General features: G+C 38.9%; 1 protein-coding gene across 1 annotated transcript in view; it reads left to right on the top strand.

The window, feature by feature from the left end:
- The first annotated feature begins 350 nt into the window (after nt 1-350).
- LOC150083117 (suppressor of cytokine signaling 3-like) overlaps nt 351-21,805 on the top strand; it is a 59,731-nt gene continuing 38,276 nt past the window's right edge. Inside the window, exon 1 of the mRNA XM_090377817.1 lies at nt 351-702. The gene's annotated coding sequence lies outside the window, so the exon portion shown is untranslated. The remainder of the gene's footprint in view (nt 703-21,805) is intronic.

Raw genomic sequence — 21,805 nt, 5'->3', positions numbered from 1 at the left:
TCTTAATGATATTCACGTACAAGGTCGTCTGCTGCAGCTTATGTTAAGTAAGCATATACATACCTTTGTACGATAAAGTTCAATAGCGCTAAGTACAGTAATTCTATTATTATCCAATCAGGTTTTCTGCATTAATTCACTACAGCGGAAGACGTTCGTACAATTCTTACACTTCGACTGAGACAGAATAAACAGTCAATGAACAGAGCGTTGACCAATCATAAGTCACTCGGTATCGTCATTTTCTGAAGGCGGGGCATTGCCGTATTAGGAGAACAGGTACTCGGAAGCGTGGCTCGACGAAGGAGTGTTCTATGCTCGATTACTCTTTCCTGGCAGTTTCACCAGAAACGACGACGTGCCACACGTTAGCTGTAAATGAAATGAGCTCCCAGAAATTCCAGGAAAGCGAGGCCACCTCGAACAGCCGCTGTTTCTGGGTAAAGATCCCTTACGTGAATCGTGGAAGTGCTCTGAAAGCAGAGGTAGAGGTAGGATAAGAACGAAGTGGAAGCTTTGTTCACTTTTAGTATCTTCTACTAGCTGTCGAATACGGGCAGTGTCTCGTGATACACCTTTAACATCTGTCAAGCTCACTGACGACTAGAAGTAAAATGGTGATTTTGACAACCGATAATTTTGGAAAATAAGCTGGCATTATATTTGGATTATTAATATTATCCCCAAGGACGTGCTGGATGGGTAAGTGCCAGACTGACTTCATAACAATTTTTGAAGTTAATAATTAGATACTGGTCTAAGACTGAATGCGGAATCCACACTAATAAGCGTTAAGCCTAATCTTCTACCGGTAAATGATTCTAGACTGGAGGTTGCCTGCTGGAAGATTTCTAGACGCTACACATCGATTGGCAGCGTCGAAAAGCGCTTTGAAGGGATGCTTACCTTTACTTCATAGCCCGGGAGGGAGGTGGGGATCAGAATAGACTTATTTTAAATTCGATTTTATAGCATAGATATAGATGTGCTGCAAATATTATTGCATGTTAAATAAAACATGATTAATTAAGATTTTTCAATGTATGCTGTGTGGGTGCATGCGAAGATACTTGTTAATTATAACCGTATGGATATATAAGAATTTTTTTTTTTTTTTTTTTTTTTAGATTCAAATGATACTGACTCTCCCCTCATAAACCACACTTAGTTTCTTTGCATCATTTTGATAATACAGATAATAATATATAAAATGACTTTCCATGATGATTTAAACTTTCTAGGCGTTTATATCGGCTAATTATTAAGCAAAAATCTACAAAATACTGATTTTATGTATGGATGCTTTTAATGGCAGAGAAAGATTAGGTTAACATTGTATCCGCTATTGAATATGCTATATGAATGATGTGTTACCTATATCATTTGCTATTACAAAAAATAGTTCTTCTACTCTGGAATGTCTTAAAGACGACGGAAAAGAGAAAAAGACAGAGAAGGATTCTCGTCCATTCTTCATAAAAGCGCATTGTCTTCGTGAAAAAATTTTCAAAACTAGAAATGTGCATGCCTCCTAGATGTCGTAGACTGTCAGTTCCTAATAAGACAGCTGACGAAATGCCCCAAACTGTTTTAAGAAACTGCATAAACATTAACTTTCGTGAAAAGCTTTGTCACGTGATTTCAAAATCATGAGGTGAAACATTAAGGCTAATTTGTACAAGAACAAATCTCCTTCAATTAATAACTCCAAATAATCATGAGAATAGAATGGAATTTGATCATATTTGTTTATCAAGATTATATGATATCCCCAACTGGCTAGCTGACAGTGTGTCATGGCACTCACTGTCAACTTATGTGATTTAGGCAAAGGATAACCGTTGCTTACTTTGGGTTACCCGTGCACGGTAATACACGTAAATACATTCAACGTAAAAGTTGAATGTATATCACTAGTTTCTGAATATTACCTTTTGTGTGTGTGTGAGAGAGAGAGAGAGAGAACAAGAATCAGAAGTAGAAGGGAATCACCAAGAAATCAATCTATCTTAACTAAACTATTTGATGCCAGGGGGGAGAGCGGTAAATAATGACATTCAAACAAACAATTGGCGCTAATTTTATCCCTTTGCTGCCCCACACTACAAAACCTGGCTACGCCACTTTACTAAACTGTCATCACACAGTTTAGTAGAGATAGATGGTATACTTCAAGGTGTCATATCTTGACGATCTAGTGCTTTAACAAATTGTTTTACCAGTTCCAGCTTGATGCTAAATACGGTTAATGATTGTATTCATTGTCGAAATGGTAAACTGTAACCTCTTCTGACATCATGGTCGTGCCGGAGTATAAATATTTCAGATTTTATGTGGAGTGACCAAAGCAAGATTGTTTTCTTAGATGCAAGAGTCATTGTGTTTACTACACAGTGTACACCAGGCTGCACATAAATTCAAACAGACCTTCTCCGTTAGTGCTGTTCTAGAGGCAGAGAAAGCAAAAGGAATTTGGTCACACTATCTTACAAGCCCATAATCTTGATCCTCAGAAATCCCATTTATACAGATCGTAAACTTGATCTTCTCTAACCCATGCTTCACATTTTGGTCTTCAACATGAACACCATGGGCAACACGAATTGATAAGTGTAACGATTATTTGATCCAAAACACTGATTGGTTTAATGACCCGATTGCAAACAATGCAACTTTCAAAATTTTATTTGACTTGTCTGTGAAACTTTTTTTTTTTTTTATTTATGATTACCCCAAACACGAGAGGTGTTAGAACCTATAGTACTCAGTACCGTGCATAGGGTGAAGGTTGATAAAAATGAAAGAAGATATTTGTTAACATTAGGCTTGAACTTCTGTAGATTGTAATTTTCAGGAAATACGTATGAACGAAAGTTGTTTCAGAAAACGAAAGTTGAATGAATAAATGAGGAAGATGAAAAGTTGGTTCTGTGAGTTTGAAGTTGGACAGTAAATGGTTGTTGGCTGGTGGCAGCACGTGTTCGGACTGTTTTGAAAGAGAGGGCGGGAATTATAGAAGCCAATTCAGAAGAACAGTGCCCATGGAAGTATCTGTAGAAAAGGCATGCAGCAGAAACAGTACGTCTATGAGACAGTGAGTAGAGAGACTCTGTTAGAGATGAGTCATTAATTAACCTAACTGCCCTCTTCTGAATTGAATCAAGATGCCCGAGAAAGGTTTTCGGGGCAATGCCACAGGTGTAGGAACAATATTCCATGGTAGGACTGATTTGCGATTTGTACAGAGTGAACAGCTGTTTGGAAGAAAAGTAACGCCGAGAGCGAAAGAGAAAACCAAGTTTTTTAGATGCAGAGGAAGCAATATTTGTAATGTGCTTGTGTCAAGAGAGATTAGAATTCAGGGTAATCCACCAAAAGGGATATATCATCTTGCCTAGAAATCGGAGTGTCACGAAAGATAAGCATAGGAGCAGAAGAATCCTTTTTGTGAGATAAAAGACAACACTGAGTTTTAGAAGGATTGGAATCAACTAAGTTGTCTTTGCCCAACTGGAGAATTACCTGAAGATCGGCATTTAAGGAATTGGCAGCAGATTTTGGAGAACTTGAAGCTGATTGAGCTGGACAAGGTTTCTCAAAATGGAAAGTTGAATGCAATGTGCTATCATCGGCAAAACTATGGATAGGATTTCCAGTCAATGAAAAAAGGTCATTAATATACAAGAGGAAAAGAGTGGGGGACACCTGCATTGGTGGAGAAGTTAGAAGACAGATGCCATCACCCTCAGTGAGCGATCAGAGAGAAAACTGGATAGCCAATTACAAAAAAACAGTTGGCAAACCATAAGATGGAAGCTGTTTAGAAGACATTTATGCCAAACACCATCGAACCCCTTTGAGATGTCAACAGCAACTGCTTGTTTTTCACCAAACTTTTCCATTGAATTAGTCCATAAATCGGTAACGTAAGCCAGAATATCACCAGTGGATCGACACTGATGGAATCCATACTGGCGATCGTTGATCAGACGGCGGTTAATTGATTTCTCCATTACTTTAGAAAGAGTAGAAGTAATTGCAATGGGACGATAATTGGATGGGAGGGATTTGTAACTCCTTTTAGGAACTGGCTAGATATGAGCAAATTTCCAAGCAGAAGAAAAAACACCTTTGGAATAAGAAAGTGAAAAAAGGCGGCAAAAAATAGGAATAAGTTCAGGAGCACAGGTTTTGAGAACAATTGGAGAAATACCATCGGGACCTGGAGCTTTCTTAGCATCAAGATTTGTCAAAATCCTGACAACCTTTTGACAGAAGACCACAGGAGGCATTAAATGGAGCGTGTTGGGAATGGTGGGTGGTGTTTTACCAAGATCATTAATACATCAGTTGGAAGAAAAATGGGATGCTAGCAGTTCAGCTTTATCCTTGGCTGAAGTGACAACAGAACCATCTGGTTTTGACAAAGGTGGGAGCAGAGATGGGCAAAAGTTGCAGCCACTAGCTTTGGCAAGAGACCAGAATGCTCAGCTACCATTAGGGCAAGAAGCAAGTTTTCTACTCTTAGCCTGTTCAAAATCTAGTTTGTACTGATTAATAAGTGCTTTAAAATTATTGCCAGCTTTGGTGTAGGTAGAAAATGAAACTGAAGAATTGGAAACAAGCCAATTACGATATGCAACATTCTTCTCTTGAGCCTTAACACATTTATTGGAAACTAAGGTTTAGATAAAGGATGAGATTTTAAAGTGGAGTGTGGGATAAAGAATTCTATTTCAACAAGGATTATTTCACTGACACGATCTGAGCAAACGTTGAATCAGAAGTTTAGAAACAGTAATCCAACCAAGGAAAAGAAGAAAAGAAATCTCGCAGGTCGTCCCATTTTGCATTCTTGTAATGCCAAACAACACGAGGTTGGGAATAGCCATGAGATAAAGGCTCCATTGGAGAAGAGACAATCACCAAGTTGTGATCTGAGGTGCCTAAAGGACCAATCACTTCGACCGTCCACTTAGAAGGGTTGTTTGTGAGAAAAAGATCAAGCATGTCGGCTGTATGGTTAGGATTGTCCCATATTCTAGTAGGTAAATGAACAATCTGTGCAAGGTCATTAGTAATTGCAAAAGCCTCAGCATTTCGACCAGCCGGATCGGTGTGACTAGAAAAAGGATGCCAGCTGGAGTTGTGAACTTTAAAATCACCAAGGAAAATTACTTCACTGTTAGGAAAGTTGTACTGGAGAAAGTTAAGTTGCAAAGAGAGGAAGTCAGGTGACTAGTGGAGTTGGGAGAACGTTAGAGACAATAGATGAATTTGACAGAATGAGGTAGAGAGATTTTAAGCCAGAGAAGATCGAAAAGAGGAGATTCCAAATTACCAAGTCTCTGACGGGGAATATCGGAACGGACATATGCACAAGTATCACCTTTGAGGCGAAAGGCAACATAAAGCGAATAATTTGGGCAAGTGAGATGAGCAGTAGTTGAATCAACTGATAACTGAGATTGTCAGAAAAAGTACACGGGGTTTGGCAGACTGCAAGTGGAAATGGACATCGTTGAGATTAGAATTTAGACCACCATGTATATTTGTAAAATGAACTAGGAATTGTTTATACTACAGCTTCTCGATCCGTAGACTTTAAATTTCAATATATCAACCAATGAAAAGCAGTTGTCATGATGATATGTCAAAGCTTAAAAAGTCGGAACTATATAATATCCGCAAACATACCTGAATAAGTCTGGAAATGGTATACCTTTGTTCGATAGCCACAGCAAACTGAGAGGGGGAATCAAAAAAAGAAAGAAAGAAATAACTTATTATACGAATACTACAAGCTCTTATATCATAGTACTGGGACATATATGTAACACATAATAAAATGTCGCAAAAAATTTTTGTGAATGTGATAGCACATTGGCACCGCTGAATTCCACACAGAAAGTACATATAAGAAACAGTTCACCTCAGATGCTCACATCTAGTGAGCCCCTGAGGTGAACGGAATTAAATTTAAAATTTTCATATAAAGTTGTTGAGTAATTGAAAGTCTCATGATAATGGGACTGACATAACTAGTACATTACATGAAGATAAAAATCAGCTGTAACGAATATCTGCTACATTTCTGGAACGGTTTGAATTATTTCAAATTAAAGATGTACAACTAATTAAAATGAACACTTTGCAATAAACTCTTTTTTGAAACAACCAATTTTCGAAAAATTGCCAAGATTTATTATTCAGTATTATGTAAATCCGTCCTTTATAAGGTGATACGCGATGTAGTCATTTGTTTTCCATCAATTTCGTTTGAAATATGAAGCAACGCCAAGAGATTTCTGTGAAACAAAAATAGAATATCCTTCCTCCTGTTGTTTGTTGAATGTGTGAACAGCAAAGAAAAATGAAAAAAATCCAGGCAGTATGAAGATTATCTTAAATTGGGATTTCCGTGGATTATGATAAGTCGGAACAAATTCCACTAGTCTGTGATTTGCTATGAGACTCTCAGAAATGATAATCTGAAACCATTGTAACCTCAAGCGGCGCTTGAAGTCAGATTGTTTCATACTATCATTTGCGGGAAAGAAAAAAGTGCGGTGTGGCGGAAGGTGAAAGTGTTGTAGACCCGTATACTTGTCGTTTATCTTATTTAGTAAAGTAGTAGTTGGTAGTTTTTAGAAGCATCAGCGACTTAAACATATATTGCTCCTGTTGTGTATCATGTCTGCTCACCATTTGATTTTTAAGGTGTTATTTCGGCTTAAAACCCAGAATAACTCGCGGAAATTCTCTTCAAGTTGTTGAACATCTTCAAGAAGAGGTTCCACAGAATTTCCGCAGAGGTTCCATACAATTACCTTATATAAGGGAATTAATTACCTTGTTCCAACAAGTCATTGTTCAAAACTTCTGATGTCAACGCTTGCTCAGATCGTGTCAGTGAAATTATTCTTGCAGGAATGGAATCCTTTATCCCACACTCCACTTTAAAATCTCGTCCTTTATCTAAACCTTGGTTTTCCAATAAATGTGCTAAGGCTGTTCAAGAGAAGAATGTTGCATATCGTAATTGGCTTGTTTCTAATTCTTCAGTTTTATTTTCTGCCTACACCAAAGCTCGCAACAATTGTAAAGCAGTTATTAATCAGTCCAAACTAGAGTTTGAACAGACTAAGAGTAGAAAACTTGCTTCTTGCCCTAATGGTAGCCGAGCATTCTGGTCTCTTGCCAAAGCTATTGGCCGCAACTTTTGCCCGTCTCTGCTCCCACCTCTGTCCAAACCAGATGGTTCTGTTGTCACTTCAGCCAAAGATAAAGCTGACCTGCTAGCATCCCATTTTTCTTCCAACTGATGTATTAATGATCTTGGTAAAACACCTCCCACCATTCCCAACACGCTCCATTCAATGCCTCCTGTGGTCTTCCATCAAAAGGATTTCAGAAGGATTTTGATGAATCTTGATGGTAAGAAAGCTCCAAGTCCCGATGGTATTTCTCCACTTGTTCTCAAAACGTGTGCTACTGAACTTACTCCTATTCTTTGCCGCCTTTTTTCACTTTTTTATTCCAAAGGTGTTTTTTATTCTGCTTGGAAATTTGCTCATATCCAGCCAGTTCCTAAAAGGGGTTACAAATCCCTCCCATCCAATTATCGTCCCATTGCAATTACTATTGTTTATTGTTGTTATTGTTTTCTGTATTTATAAATGATATTGATGATGGTATATCAGGCTTAATGTCCAAGTTTGCAGACGATACGAAGGTTGGCAGGGTTGTCAAGGACACTACTGACACTATGCTGCTGCAACAGGATTTGGAAAGGTTGAGCAGATGGGCTTCGAGGTGGCAAATGAAGTTTAACATTGACAAATGTAAAGTACTACATATGGGAAACAGCAACCCCAGAGCAACGTATCAACTCTGTGGTACTACACTGACAGTGGTAGAGAATGAAAGGGACCTGGGGGTGGTGGTGCAGGCAGATATGAAGTTCTCTGAGCAGTGCAGACGAGCTGCAAGAGTAGCTCATGGTGTATTGTCAATGATATATAGGAATTTTTCTAGCAGGGATAAGGAGGTGATTATTCCCTTGTATAAGGCAATGGTCAGGCCACACCTAGAGTACTGTATACAGGCCTGGAGGCCTCATTTCAGGAAGGATGTAGAGCTGCTGGAACGAGTACAGAGAAGGGCAACTAGATTGGTGAATGGGACAAAGGGGTTCTCTTACGAAGAAAGGCTTAAGTTTTGCAAATTACAGTGTCTGGAAACTAGGCACCAGCGGGGTGATCTGATAGAGGTGTACAAAGCCTTGAATGGTTTGAGCATGCTCAATGCTGATGGGATTCTTCCTCTAGCTCAGAAAAATCACCTGAGAGGGCATAAATTCAAATTGAGGAAAGACAGATGTAGGATAGATGTGCGGAAATTTGCCTTTAGCCAGCGGGTGGTTGGTGGGTGGAACAGACTTCCATCCCTTGTCGTGGAAGTTGATAGCCTAAATAAGTTTAAGGCTCAGCTGGACAGGTATTTCGAACGAACAGAGGGGTGAAGTGGAAGTGGTTATTTTTATTTATTTATGTTACTTTTTTTTTTTTTTTTTTTTTTTGGCTGATGCTGCATAAGCTTGCTTTCTTGCATCAAATGCCTCTACTAATGCTAATGCTAATGCTAACTTCTACTATTTCTAAAGTAACGGAGAAATCAGTTAACCGCCAACTCTTAAACTACCTAGAAACCTTCCGTCTGATCAACGATCGCCAGTATGGATTCCATCAGTGTCGATCCACTGGTGATATTCTGGCTTACGTTACCGATTTATGAACTAATTCAATGGAAAGGTTCGGTGAAACACAAGTAGTTGCTCTTGACATTTCAAATTCTTTCGATCGTGTTTGGCATAAACGTCTTCTAAACAGGCTTCCATCTTATGGTTTGCCAACTGTTTTTTGTAATTGGTTATCCAGTTTTCTCTCACTGAGGGTGATGGTAGATGGCTCTCTGTCTTCTAACTTCTCCACTAATGCCAGTGTCCCCCAAGCTTCAGTTCTTTCCCCCACTCTTTTCCTCTTGTATATTAATGACCTTCTTCCATTGACTGGAAATCCTATCCATAGTTTTGCCGATGATAGCACATTGCATTCCACTTTCCATTTTGAAATTACAGTCTACAGAAATTCAAGTCCAATGTCAACAAATATCTTCTTTCGTCTTCTCAACCTCCAACCCAAGCATGGTACTATGTACTATATGTTCTAATACCTCTCGTGTTTGAGGTTTACATAAAAAAAAAAAAAAACTAAGAACAGAACACCATGGGATTCTTCCTTATGCCTGTAATGTTATACCCAAATCCCTTTCTTCGTCTGCATTTTTTTTAATTCAACTTCTTCAAGTTGCCCTCGCGTGTATCACAGTAGTTATAATCATCGTCCTCTTCTTCCCCAACGGACGAAAAAGAACTGAGTTCAAGTCCCGTCTGCGAATGAGCCACACTGAGAAAAGCTCCTAAATTCCTGAGAGGAATTTAATGGCTTTTTTTTTTTTATATAGTGTGGCTCTTCTACAGCCTATTCGATCTCACGCAAGGGTTGAATGGAATTTTCACCTGGAAACTCGTAGTTTCGGTTTGCTGTTTTTCCGTGAGAAAAACAGCAAACGAACTGAAGGATGCACACAATATGCTAACGCCCCACAATATACATATCCATAGTTGCTTTGGTACTTAACACACCTAATCTAATCCTCTTAAGTATGCAATTTATTTTGGATTATTACATCTCAAGTGGACATAGCGTGATTGTTAGGTGGTTGCTGTGGTTTTTCACAAATCCGCAATATTATATTCCATGTGTAAAACCTTACATATTACAGTATTAAAACTCAGTTCATCCTTATCTGACCATCCCTGAACCCATCTAAATTCAGAAGGAGCGCTGCTTGACTAGGTCGTTAATCACTCTTTCAATCTTGACATCATCTGCAAGTTGACATCATGCATTTATCCCTAAATCCCATACAGAAACGATCAAATCATTATTCTCTCCCACAGTTAGTGATTTGAGTACTGTAACCCAGCGTCTGAAGAGCAACCATTAATTACAATGCTTTGCATCCTGTCGTGTAGAATTACGTTACCCATCAAGTGATCTTACCTGTGATTCCCATATGTTCTAGCTTGTACTCTATATCCAACTCTCACGCGAGGAGAGAATGAATGAATTTGGCAAATGCTTTGCTAAAGTCCAAATAAGCAATGTTAACTTTTAATTATCAGATACTTTTAGGTTTAGGGAAACAAGATTATCTCTTTACATAACCGTGCTGAGTTCACTTGGTGGGGGGGGGGAGGAGAACTCGTCCTATCTAGGTGACCATGAATTGCATTTTCAATCACTGCAGGACACCCTGCAACTGAAGTCAGACTGTTCTGTAGTTTCCCACTTCTATCTTTGAATCCTTTGTGGATTGGTAACACTTATCCAATCCAAGGGAATAGCCTGCTTTAATGAAGCCTTCATGATTAACCTTAATGGTCTGATATATAATCTTGCCTTTAAAATAATTAGGTATATGCGACCTATCCAAGGCTCTTACTCGCCTTCAGGCTCAGCAATTTTTCTAGTAAACCTCTATAATTTCCATAATGCTGAATTTTACAGTTCTCGCAGCAAAGAGTATCTTTGCTGCTTTTCTGCAAAGAGTATCTTTGCAAAGAGTATCTTTGCTGCTTTTCTGCTTATCGCTCTGTAAAGATCGATAAGCAGAACCTAATTCACCTGGGCCATTAATGACCGAAACTCTTGGCTGGTGTGTGTGTGCTAAGGTTAGGTGTGTTAAGTGACAAAGCAACTAAAGCTACGAGGCATCAGTATATTGGGTATATCAGTGTATTACTACATGTATTCTTCGATTGGTTTTCTTGTTTGCTGGACAAAAAACTTGAGTTACCTGGAGATAAACCTTGAAGCCTTCGTCAGAAAACTGAACTCTGCTACGTTTAAATAGCGCTAAAAGTTCCATCCGTCAAGAAGGGATTGAAATACTGGTCTTTTTCACACGGCGTGTAAGGATGGTAATCTATTCTTATTATTATTAGCTGTAGGGTGCAAGGAAGCCTGAGGCTTATGCTGCACCAGCCAAAAAAAAAAATTCCCGAGTTACCCTGAGAGAAGAAGAGAAAAGTAGAAGGGAATCACCAAGAAAGAGAAGAATGATGATATCCAGCTCAGTGTTCGAGTTGTTTGGTTTTTAGGCGCATTAACAACTAAGGCCATATTGCTCCAGGGATATACGGTGGTCATTCCCTGACCTTTCCGCATCCTCCGTATTTGGTAGTCACGGGCTCGAACCCCGGTGTAATCAAGAAGCATGTGCTACGCACTGCTGCTCCTGCCCAGCTGGCTACGGAGGCGCCTATCCAGCTCAGGACCCTAGGTGTGCCAAGCCCATACTCACCAGATGTGAGCCCCCGGGGCAATCGTAACCATTGTGCTAACCGCGAGGCCCCTCAAATACTTTCCTGGACCGCTACATAACCGAATTTGCTCTTTTCTTCTCCGTACTTACATACGTAGTAAACTCCGCACCTTTTCAGAGCAACGCTGTAAATCCCGTTGCAACAAATACTGTTAATTACGAAAATTTTAATTTTCGTAGTTTAGAGAATTTAATTTAATTCTCGTATAATTTAATTCATTAGAAAACAATATCTTCACTATGTTCCTCGAACCTCTTGCACACAGTGCTGGTCCAATGACATGGCGCATTATCATCTTGAAGGATCCCCATATTAGGCAACTGCCACAATAGTGTGCATCATGCATGATGGGTTCGGGGACTCGGATTGCTTGCGCCACAGACGAAGGCATCCAGCGCCGTGTTGCACCAGGTATTTGGACTCATCGAGAAGCACACTCGTTTCCAGTCCTCCAGTATCCAACCAGAGTGTTGGCGACACCACAGTATTCGCATTCAACAATGATCAGCGGCGAGGAGAGGGTGTCTCTTGGGTTGTCTGCATTGAAACCACATACGTCTGAGTGTGCGGCGGAGATATTGTTCTTGCGCTTCTCCATATTGTATTGCAATGCTATTGTCGCACATTAAAAGTAAAATCTACCGGATCCCGGCTGAAAGACGTCTACATGCAGAAAAAGGCACGCTACTTTTGCAGGGTTTGTAGAATCCCTGTGCTATTGTTTGGTTTGACTGGTACTTATAAAAGTGGTATTAGCCACAATATAGAAGAGTTAGCGCCTTATTTCATAGTTCAAGACAGTTTAATAGACTGTTCAAATAAAATTTTGAAAGTTGCGCTGCTTGCAATCGGGTCATTACACCAATCAGTGTTTCGGATCAAATAATCGACACACTTATCGATTCCTTTGCACACTGTATTCATATTGAAGACCAAAATGTGAAGCATGCGTTAGAGAAGATCAAGTTTACAATCAGTATAAACGGGAATTGTGAGGACCAAGATTCTGGGCTTGCAAGATGGTTTCACTAAATTCCTTCTGCTTTCTATGCCTCTAGGACAGCACTAACGGAAAAGAGGATAGTCTACCAGAATTGATGTGTAGCCTGGTGCACGGTGTCGGAAACACAATGACCCTTGGTTCCAAGAAATAAATTCTTGATTCTGCCACGCCACATAACATCTGTTTTTAAATGTTCTGTTTATACTCCGGCACGACCACTAGGGAAAAAAATTACAGTTAATCATTTCGACAACGAATACAATCATTAACCGTATTTAGCATCAAGCTGAAACTGGCTAAACAATTTGTTAAAGCACTGGATCGTCAAGATGTGACACCTTGAAGTATACAAACTATCTTTCCTGAACTGTCTGACGCCGAAGTGAAAGGTGGTACAAGGAACAAAAATGGTGACATACAGTCAACTTTTACAACGTAAAAGTTGACTGTATGTCACCATTAATGTAATATAACGTTTACTACAACAATATGTCACCATTAATGTAATACAATGTAAGCAAAGGTTATCCTTTGCCCAAATGGCATCTGTTGACAGTGCCATGATGAAAGAAATGAACCAAATCTATCCACAACACACATTAGCTAGCCAGTCGGCGTTATCATATAATCTTGATAAACAAATATTAGCAAATTCCGTTCTATTCTCATGGTTATTCGGAGTTATTAATTGAAGAAGATTTGATCTTGTACGAATTAGCCTTAATGTTTCTCCTCATGATTTCTAAAACCTCTTTATGGGATATCTCTGTCACTACGAAAGTTAATGTTTATGCAAGCCTGAGACCGACTAACTCAGCCACGGAGTGAAAAAAAGTCCATTAAAGTTCCTCGCGTCATCGACGGTATTCGAACCCGGGCCTTTTCCACCCGGTGTTAGGAGGACGGTGAGGATAACACTGCGCTTGCCATACAGACATCACAATCTATCAAGTATGGTTTCCATTTCACAAAATTTCGAACTTAGATCTAATCATCAGCCTCTTTCATTTGAATTCCTCACTGATATCTTATGTTCACCGACTCATACTACAGAATCTAAAACAGTACCCAACAAGATTTATTAAAACAGAGGTCATTATCCAGCACCTCAGGATGACTGATTGGCAGAGTATGTGCTCCTTATCATTCGAAGATGCGACACTAGCACTCTCAAAAGGGCTTTCTCAAATTGCACTTTCTGGTGCTTCCAAAGATGTGTGTTTTCTCCGAGGACTAGCCCCTGGTTTATGCAGATTCTAAAAAATGACCTTCCTTAGGAAGCAAAAAAGCCTTCAGAGAACGGTAAAAAACTGAAACAACAGCAGATCACATCGCCTTGAAGAAAGAGAGAGCCTACTTCGTCAGACTGTAGAGGCAAGCTCGCTCGTATGATTTTAAATCGCCTTTCACACAGCCAAGCGAGTCTATTCCAAACATTCCAATACTATCCTTGACGGGCATACTTTCTTTGAGTGGGTTGACAATACATTCAGTGAGCTCGTATGTGATGACGCTCAGCGCCCTCTACCATATATTCAACCCTCTAATAGACTTACCATATCAGCAGTTACTATCTCAAGAGATCATCTCATCACAGTAATTAAAAAGATCCTCAATAAAGCGACACTATGCCCAAATGGATTTCCCATATTCATAATCTAAGTTATGCAGCAGCTACATAATTGATATTCTCCTACACATATTTCGGAAAATCCTCAATACTGCTACGATCCCCAGAATCTGAAACAGCTGCTTTGTTAAGCCAATCCCAAAAATTAAAACTCCAAAGGGTTCAAAAGATTTTCGGCCCATCTGAATAGGATGCTCATTGCTTAAAATTTATGAAAAAAGTCATACACTTTTCAGGATACAAAGGGCTTCTACTGGAAGTCGCAACTTGACACTTTGTTCTTTGATATAAAGGCAGCATATGATTAGATATCCATCCTCGCTCTCCTGCATATTCTGGAATCCTACAAAAAATTTGTATTTCAATATCACTGGCACTCTCTTGAGAAATCACGTTAGCTTCAAGAAAGCGTCTCTTAACTCGAGCCATAAAAAAGGCCTGCTTCTTGTACTTTGGGTGTACGTAAAGTAGACGACCAGGACAAGAACTGGCAGGACCGTACTTACGCGTTTCGAAACCCGAGGCACAAAATTATTTTGAGGCCCCTGAACTTTATGGCTAAATAGCTTTTCATGCTCAGATGGTGAAATATTGATAAGAGCTTCTTTAATTTTTTTATATCCTCTTTTCAATGCTGATACAGCATGCTCTCTGGCTGACCATCGCGTATCACTGATTCGTTTTTATCCGTAAACAATTTTTTTTAATATATTGCATCGTCTCGTTCACGCAGAAAAAAAATTATACAAAGTTTGGACAAAATAGAAATAATATAATGCAGCAGAACAAGATTCTGCTGCATAGTTGCCTACTAACTTTGGTGAATGACTATTCATGTTATAAAAAAATGCTGTGGGGCTTTGTTCCTTATTCTAGCTTGTAAACCAAAATATTTCCCAGCCATATTGGAACATTACACAACTTTGCCCTCTGCATTTTTCGATATCTATGGATAACTGAAATACGATTAACTTGTCTAAAATGATTTTTCAAGATATTCTACATTGTGATATATCACGGGAATAAAACCCAAGACTAATTTTACCATCTTTTGAAACATGTCTGATTATTAGCACTGACTAATCAATGTGACTTATGCTAGTGCAAAGCCGATAACCATTGAAAGTATGTAGCTTGTTTTACTTCAGTGTTCCTTCAGAGTTTTAAAGTTCCTTTTGTCTTATTTGTCATTAAATTTATAAACTCTTCACAGGTTTTGTGTGAAAGGTAATTTCTTTTACCAGGTCCGCAATTTGCTTACATTTCTATATGATTTTTTTAAAAATACGTCAAATTGACTAAGATATTCCAAACAACTTAAAAAATGTACTTTACTTTCGGAATATATATTGTCATTGCTACCTCTAAATGCTACCCCCGTAGCAATAACTCTTTTTAAAACATCGCGCCAATAATTTTCTTGGGACTCTATTTGTTTTTATTAATTCCTTATCAATAGGTCCTATTGTTTGACACCGATTCTTATACAGGATGTCTCAAAAATACACGGCATAACTTCAGGAATGAGTTCCTCATATATAGAGAATAAAAATATTTTATATCAACATAGTTCCAGAAATGCTTGGTTTCCGAATTTTGAAGGTCTGTCTATGACACTTAACTGTTCAGACCACCTTATAGTAATTGTTCAAAATGTCACCTTCTGCCTGAATACAGGCCTCACATCGATAGCTCATGGACTCGCGAAGATACCAAATTCCTGGCATGTTTCGTATCGTCTCACAACCTGCCACAATTTGATTGCAGAGAGTTTCCACATCAGCTACCGTAGTCGAATACACCAATGACTTTAAATGGCCCACAAGAACAAATCTAGTGGGTTTAAATCAGTGAGCGTGGAGGCCAAGCAGTTGGTCCACCTCTACCTATCCACCGACCAGGAAACCTTCGATTCAGGTAATTGCGGGCTAGGTGGCTGAAATGTGCGGGAGCGCCATCGTGCATGAAGTGTGCTTGTTGATGAATGATCAGTGGCGTGTCGTCCAAGAAATCAGGCATGTTGTTTTCCTGAAAGTTTTTGTACGCCTGCCCTGTGAGTTTGTTTGGAAGTACATGGGGCCCAAATAACTTATCACCAAAAACACCCGCCCAGATGTTGAGGCTGAACCGCTGTTGGTGATGTGATGGAAAAATTGCATGTGGGTTTCCCTCAGCCCATACATGCTAATTGTGAAAGTTTTGGATTTGGGTCTCGTGTGAATTGTGCTTCATCTGTGAATATCACTAAGGCAGGAAAGTGAGGAGTTGTACCACACTGCTGCAAGAACCGCTGGCAGAACCAGTAGATTACTCGCGCAGAGTAATCTACTGGTGACAAGGCCTGTACCCGTTGCAGATGGTAAGGATACAGTTGGTGTTCTCGCAACACTCTCCAAATAGTCGAACTTTGAACAGCCAATTGCATTGCTATTCTGCGTGTGCTGATTCCAGCAGTGGCATGCACAACATCCAAACTTCAGGAGTCGTAGATCTTAGTCATCCTCTGTCGGCAGCACGAGGTGTAAAGGTCCCATGTTCACAAAGGCGGCGATGGATACCTTCAAACGTTTTCCTGTCTGGACATCTTCGTTCTGGGAACCTTACGTTGTACAAACGACGAGCCTCCAGAGCATTGCCATCCGCCAAACCGTACATAAAGTGCATATCCGCTTGCTCCTGATTTGAGTACATGGGCGGAATGGAAAACCACCAGATTCTGTCAGTACCTTGACACCTGCGGGAGATAAGACATTCCGGTTAATAACTCGGGAACCAAGCATTTCCGGAACTATGTTGATATAAAATATTTTTATTGTCTACATATAAGGAACTTATTCCTGAAGTTATGCCGTGTATTTTTGAGACCCTGTATATCCACATACATTGGATATAATCCTCTACATACCAGTTATAAATTTATTTAATGAGGTCGAAAATAATTTGCAAATGAAAATTGAAATTTTTCAGAAAATGAACCTAGAAATTTGGATCTAAGTCAATTCCCAATGTGCAGCATTCTTATCTTGAACAGCCTTAATTAACATTCGTGCTTTTCTTTGGTTCCATTAGTTATCTCACAGTAAAAATTAAATTCTTGAATATTTCTATAGTGTACTCGGTTACGTTGTGTATATTTTAACTTTCAAATTTTCAGTTCTACCAAAATTTTGAGGTTTACTTATTGAGTGGTATAATTCCACAAACTTACCACTTAGACTTTGCATGTGTATTTATTGGTCATTCTGCAATATCTTTGGACCAAATTTGACATACCTTTACACGAATTAATATCAGGAGTTTGATTTACACGATCTTCTTACCTCTGTGCTTGTTCTGTATTTTCTTCAAGTTAGTCATAGATCTTTATTTCGGCATACGCTATCTTCTTGTCCTCCAGTATTTCTTTCCTTCAGAAATTTGGTCCGTTTGTTCCGCCGTTATTTCTGAATTCTTGCTTGAACCGTGGGTGCTGAAATTTTGAGTTGTTTTGAGGTTTATTTTATTCCATTGTTGTTTGCAGATCCAGAGGACAATTAAAAGAAAAAAAAAATTATGGCATTTCTTTGGTGGGTTATTTGTTGTTCATTTTGCTTCTTTTGTTTTGCTGCTTCTGATTCGAATCTTCTTTTCATATTGGGTTGGATGTGTTAGAAGGGGACCTAATTAACATTAAAATAAAGGAGTTCTTTAGTTTTTATTATATTTTTATAACGGGTGTTCTATTATATTATTATAAAAAATAAAGATATTAAAATGGCAAACCATTTTCGGGAAAGTAAGTTATAATTAATTAATATTACATTTAGCAGCATATTCAATACAATTAATTTAAAAGCTGGTAAATTAACAATTTAAAAGAAAGAAAACTGCTTCTTTTTTTTTTTTTTTTTTTTTTTTTACATATAAAAATTTGCTGCTGTTATGATGCGTTTGATGATGATGAAGTTTGATGCTTTTATGAAGTTTGATGCTATTATGATGCGTTTTTAAATACTGTATTAATATATCATTGTTTTAATTACTGCATCATTTAATTCGCTATTTATCGACAATTTTAATTTTTTTAAATTCAAAATAGATTATAGTAATATAGCTTAAGAGTATAACTGATAATGATATTGATTCAATGTAAAAAAATTAAATAAGTAAATACACTTGAATCAATTCATATTTTAAGAGCGAGAAACCAAAAAAAGCTTTCAATAAAGGAAACGTATGCCATAGCCACAATAGATAACAAAACATTACATAGGTATGATATAAAAAATGAATAGCAAATGCTTAGAAAACGGTACTCACCTTGTATAAATCTGCAATAAAATTTTTTTGGTAGATGGTGGTTAAATTTAGGTTGAAAGAAGCATTAAAAAGAACTAAGGCGGGGAATGGGGTGAAAATATTTTAAACAAATTTTAGGCCCCGGGTGCCAAGCGTTTCCGTGGCCAAGCGATTCTTGCGAGTTTATAAAGCGTTTTTCCTCCAAGTGACAGAGTTTTCCTTGTTTTTCTCTTAGAATTAATATTTTCTGTTAAGTAGCTCTACTTACTTAAAAACACTAAGAAGAGAGCCCAGAAGAAGGCAATTACCTTTTTCTTTAATTTAGCTAGCTGTACTAACTTACTAACTCTACGCTTGGCCACCAAGCGGCACTGCTCCTGCCTCCCCGTGGCGGGGCCGGTAACCTGGGTGGTAAAGGCAAACCCCCAGGGCAAAAAGGAGCGATCATGGATAAAAATCATTATCCAAACTTAGAGCCTTTGAGCTCAAGAGCGGAAGATTCTAAACCTGACCATGACTCAAGTCAACCTAAAAGACTGCGAAGAGAAGCAGAATGTCATGACGATTGCCCAAACTTCCTGGTGATTCATTCCCTATCTGCCCAACCTGTGGGTAAGTTGTCACCATTCTTAATTCAGAAAATCTTGGAGTCAATTGCTGGATCACCAAAAATGGTTAAAAGACTGCAATCCGGAGACCTTCTGATAGAAACAGCCACCTCAAAACATTCTGAGCGGCTGTTAAAAACAACAACATTTGGTGGGTTGACAGTAGAAATTACTCCCCACAAAACACTAAATTCATCAAAAGGTGTCATCAGCGAGTGGGACCTAATTACAGTCTCCGAAGAAGAACTACTCCAAGAACTCAGCAGTCAGAAAGTTGTAAATGTAAAACGGATCATGACGAAAAAAGATGGAAATCTTACTCCAACAAGATCCATCATTCTGACATTTAGCACTCCAGACTTACCATCCTGTATTAAAGCTGGTTATTTAAACTGCCGGATTCGACCATACATCCCGAATCCTGTTCGTTGCTTTAAATGTCAGAAATACGGCCATTCCCAGCAGGCTTGTCGCGGGGAAGCCACATGTCCCATCTGTGGCTCTAAAGATCACACCCAAGCGGATTGTTCAGTCAAAACTCCTGTTTGTCCAAACTGCAAAGGAAGCCATCCAGCATTTTCCAAAACTTGTGAGCTATGGATAACAGGAAAGAAAATACAAAATTGAAAATAAAGTCACGTTTCCTGAGGCACGTAGACAAGTTATGTCGACCATGCCTAGTGGTCGTTCTTATGCAGCTCGAACTAGAAACTTTGTTTCTACTGCAGCTCAAACGGATGTATCAGTTCCGTCTAACACCTCTCTAGCGAATTGGCTTAAATTTACACTTTCAACCTCTAAAAAAGATAATCCTCCGAAAAAAACTAGCGAAGCCACAAATACTCCAATCAGTATTCCTACTCATACCCCATTAGTCTCAGTTGAAAAAGAACAATTAAAATCTCACTCAGTCTCAAAAAAAGTGGAATCGCCTACCAATAATATGGATGTAGATGAGCTGCTAAGTAACGAGGAGGCCATTCTAGAACTCCATGCAGATGACACCATGGATATTGGACGCCCCACATTCCCAAAAAAAGACCGGAAGAAATGTCCCACGAACAAAAAACAGACAGACGAATCATCCTCAGCTAAATCTAAATAATGTATAACATCCTACAATGGAACTGCAGAGGACTAAGTAGTCATTCTGATGACTTAAGGGATTTACTAGCTCAATTCAATCCCATAGGTGTATGCCTACAAGAAACTTTCTTGTCACCCCAAATTTCACCAAAATTTTCAAATTATGTGATATACAGACGAGATAGGAGTTCAAACTCTCCTGCTCGTGGCGGAGTAGCTATTCTTGTTAACTCTGACATTCCATCCAGGCCGATCCAATTGAGAACCACTCTAGAAGTTGTCGCAGCTCGTATTGCAGTTGGTATTTCAGTTACCCTTGTTTCCATCTATATTTCACCATCTCTACCACTTCCGCATTCAGAACTTGACAGCCTGATTTCACAACTCCCAACTCCAATTTGTCTCTTTGGTGACTTTAATGGACATCATCCATTGTGGGGGTCTACTACAATGGATAGAAGAGGCAAATTGATGGAGGAATTCATGAACAATAATGATCTTAATTTATTAAATTCTGGATCTCCTACTTACATACACCTAGCAACAGGATCTGTTTCTGCAATAGACTTGTCAATTTGTTCACCATCTATCTTTCCAATCATGACATGGTCAGTTTTAACCGATCCCTTTAACAGTGATCATTTTCCAATTATTTGCTCACTACAAACAAGAGTAACTCCGAATCCTGTTCAACGATCCAACTGGCAGTTTAAAAAGGCAAACTGGGGAGGCTATTCTGCCCAAATACTCTTAGACAGATGTTATGTTCAAAGACAACATATTGATGAAGTAAATACTTATATAATCAATCAGATTCTCACTGCAGCTAATGGTTCCATTCCAAAATCCACGCCTTATCACAAACACAGAATAACTGGTGGAATACAGATTGTTTAATTGCCAAACAGGAAAAAAACCGTGCTTGGAATAATTTCCGTAAGTATCCCACCACTAGTAACCTAATTGCTTATAAAAAACTCAAAGCGAAAGCTAGACAAGTTAGGCGGAAAGCGAAACGGGATTCTTGGATTGCTTTTGCCTCAACCATTACCAAAGACACGGATACACGAGTCATCTGGAAAAGAATACAGGCATTAAATGGCAAATTTACTCGGCTGCCCTCTCCGATACTTCATTGGAGAGGGAAAGACATTTCTACTCCTGAAGAAGTTGCAAATGCATTAGCAGAATCATTTGCAAAAATATCAGCTTCTGCCACCTATGCGTCCACCTTCCAGAACATCAAAGCAGGTGCGGAACGGTATAAAATCAACTTCTTCACGCGCCGCTCACTGCCCTACAACCAACCATTTACATTAATAGAACTTCAAGAATCATTAAACAGATCTTCCAATAGCGCTGCAGGTCCAGATCGAGTTCATTACATTATGCTAAAGCATTTACTTGATGAAGACTTGAGAACTCTATTAATTTTTTATAATCGGATCTTCACCGAAAATGCCTATCCTTCTTCATGGCGCCATTCGTTCGTTATCGCCTTACCAAAACCAGAAAAAGATCCTTCCTGTGTTGAAAATTACAGGCCAATATCTCTTACGAGCTACATGGGAAAAATTTTCGAAAGGATGGTTCATACTAGGCTCACCTACATCCTGGAGTCAGAGAATCTCCTTCCAGAACAACAATATGGCTTTCGGAAAAATAGATCAACGCTGGATGTGCTTATAAAAGCCGAATCTCATATCCGCAATGCCTATGTCATGAAACAACATCTAGTCATGGTCAAT

This window comes from Mastigoproctus giganteus, chromosome 7, assembly GCF_048544385.1.
Source record: "Mastigoproctus giganteus isolate SK-2022 chromosome 7, ASM4854438v1, whole genome shotgun sequence".
Lineage (NCBI taxonomy): Eukaryota > Metazoa > Arthropoda > Arachnida > Uropygi > Thelyphonidae > Mastigoproctus > Mastigoproctus giganteus.
Note: the sequence above shows the minus strand (reverse complement) of the source record. Positions and strands in the feature narration are given on the sequence as shown.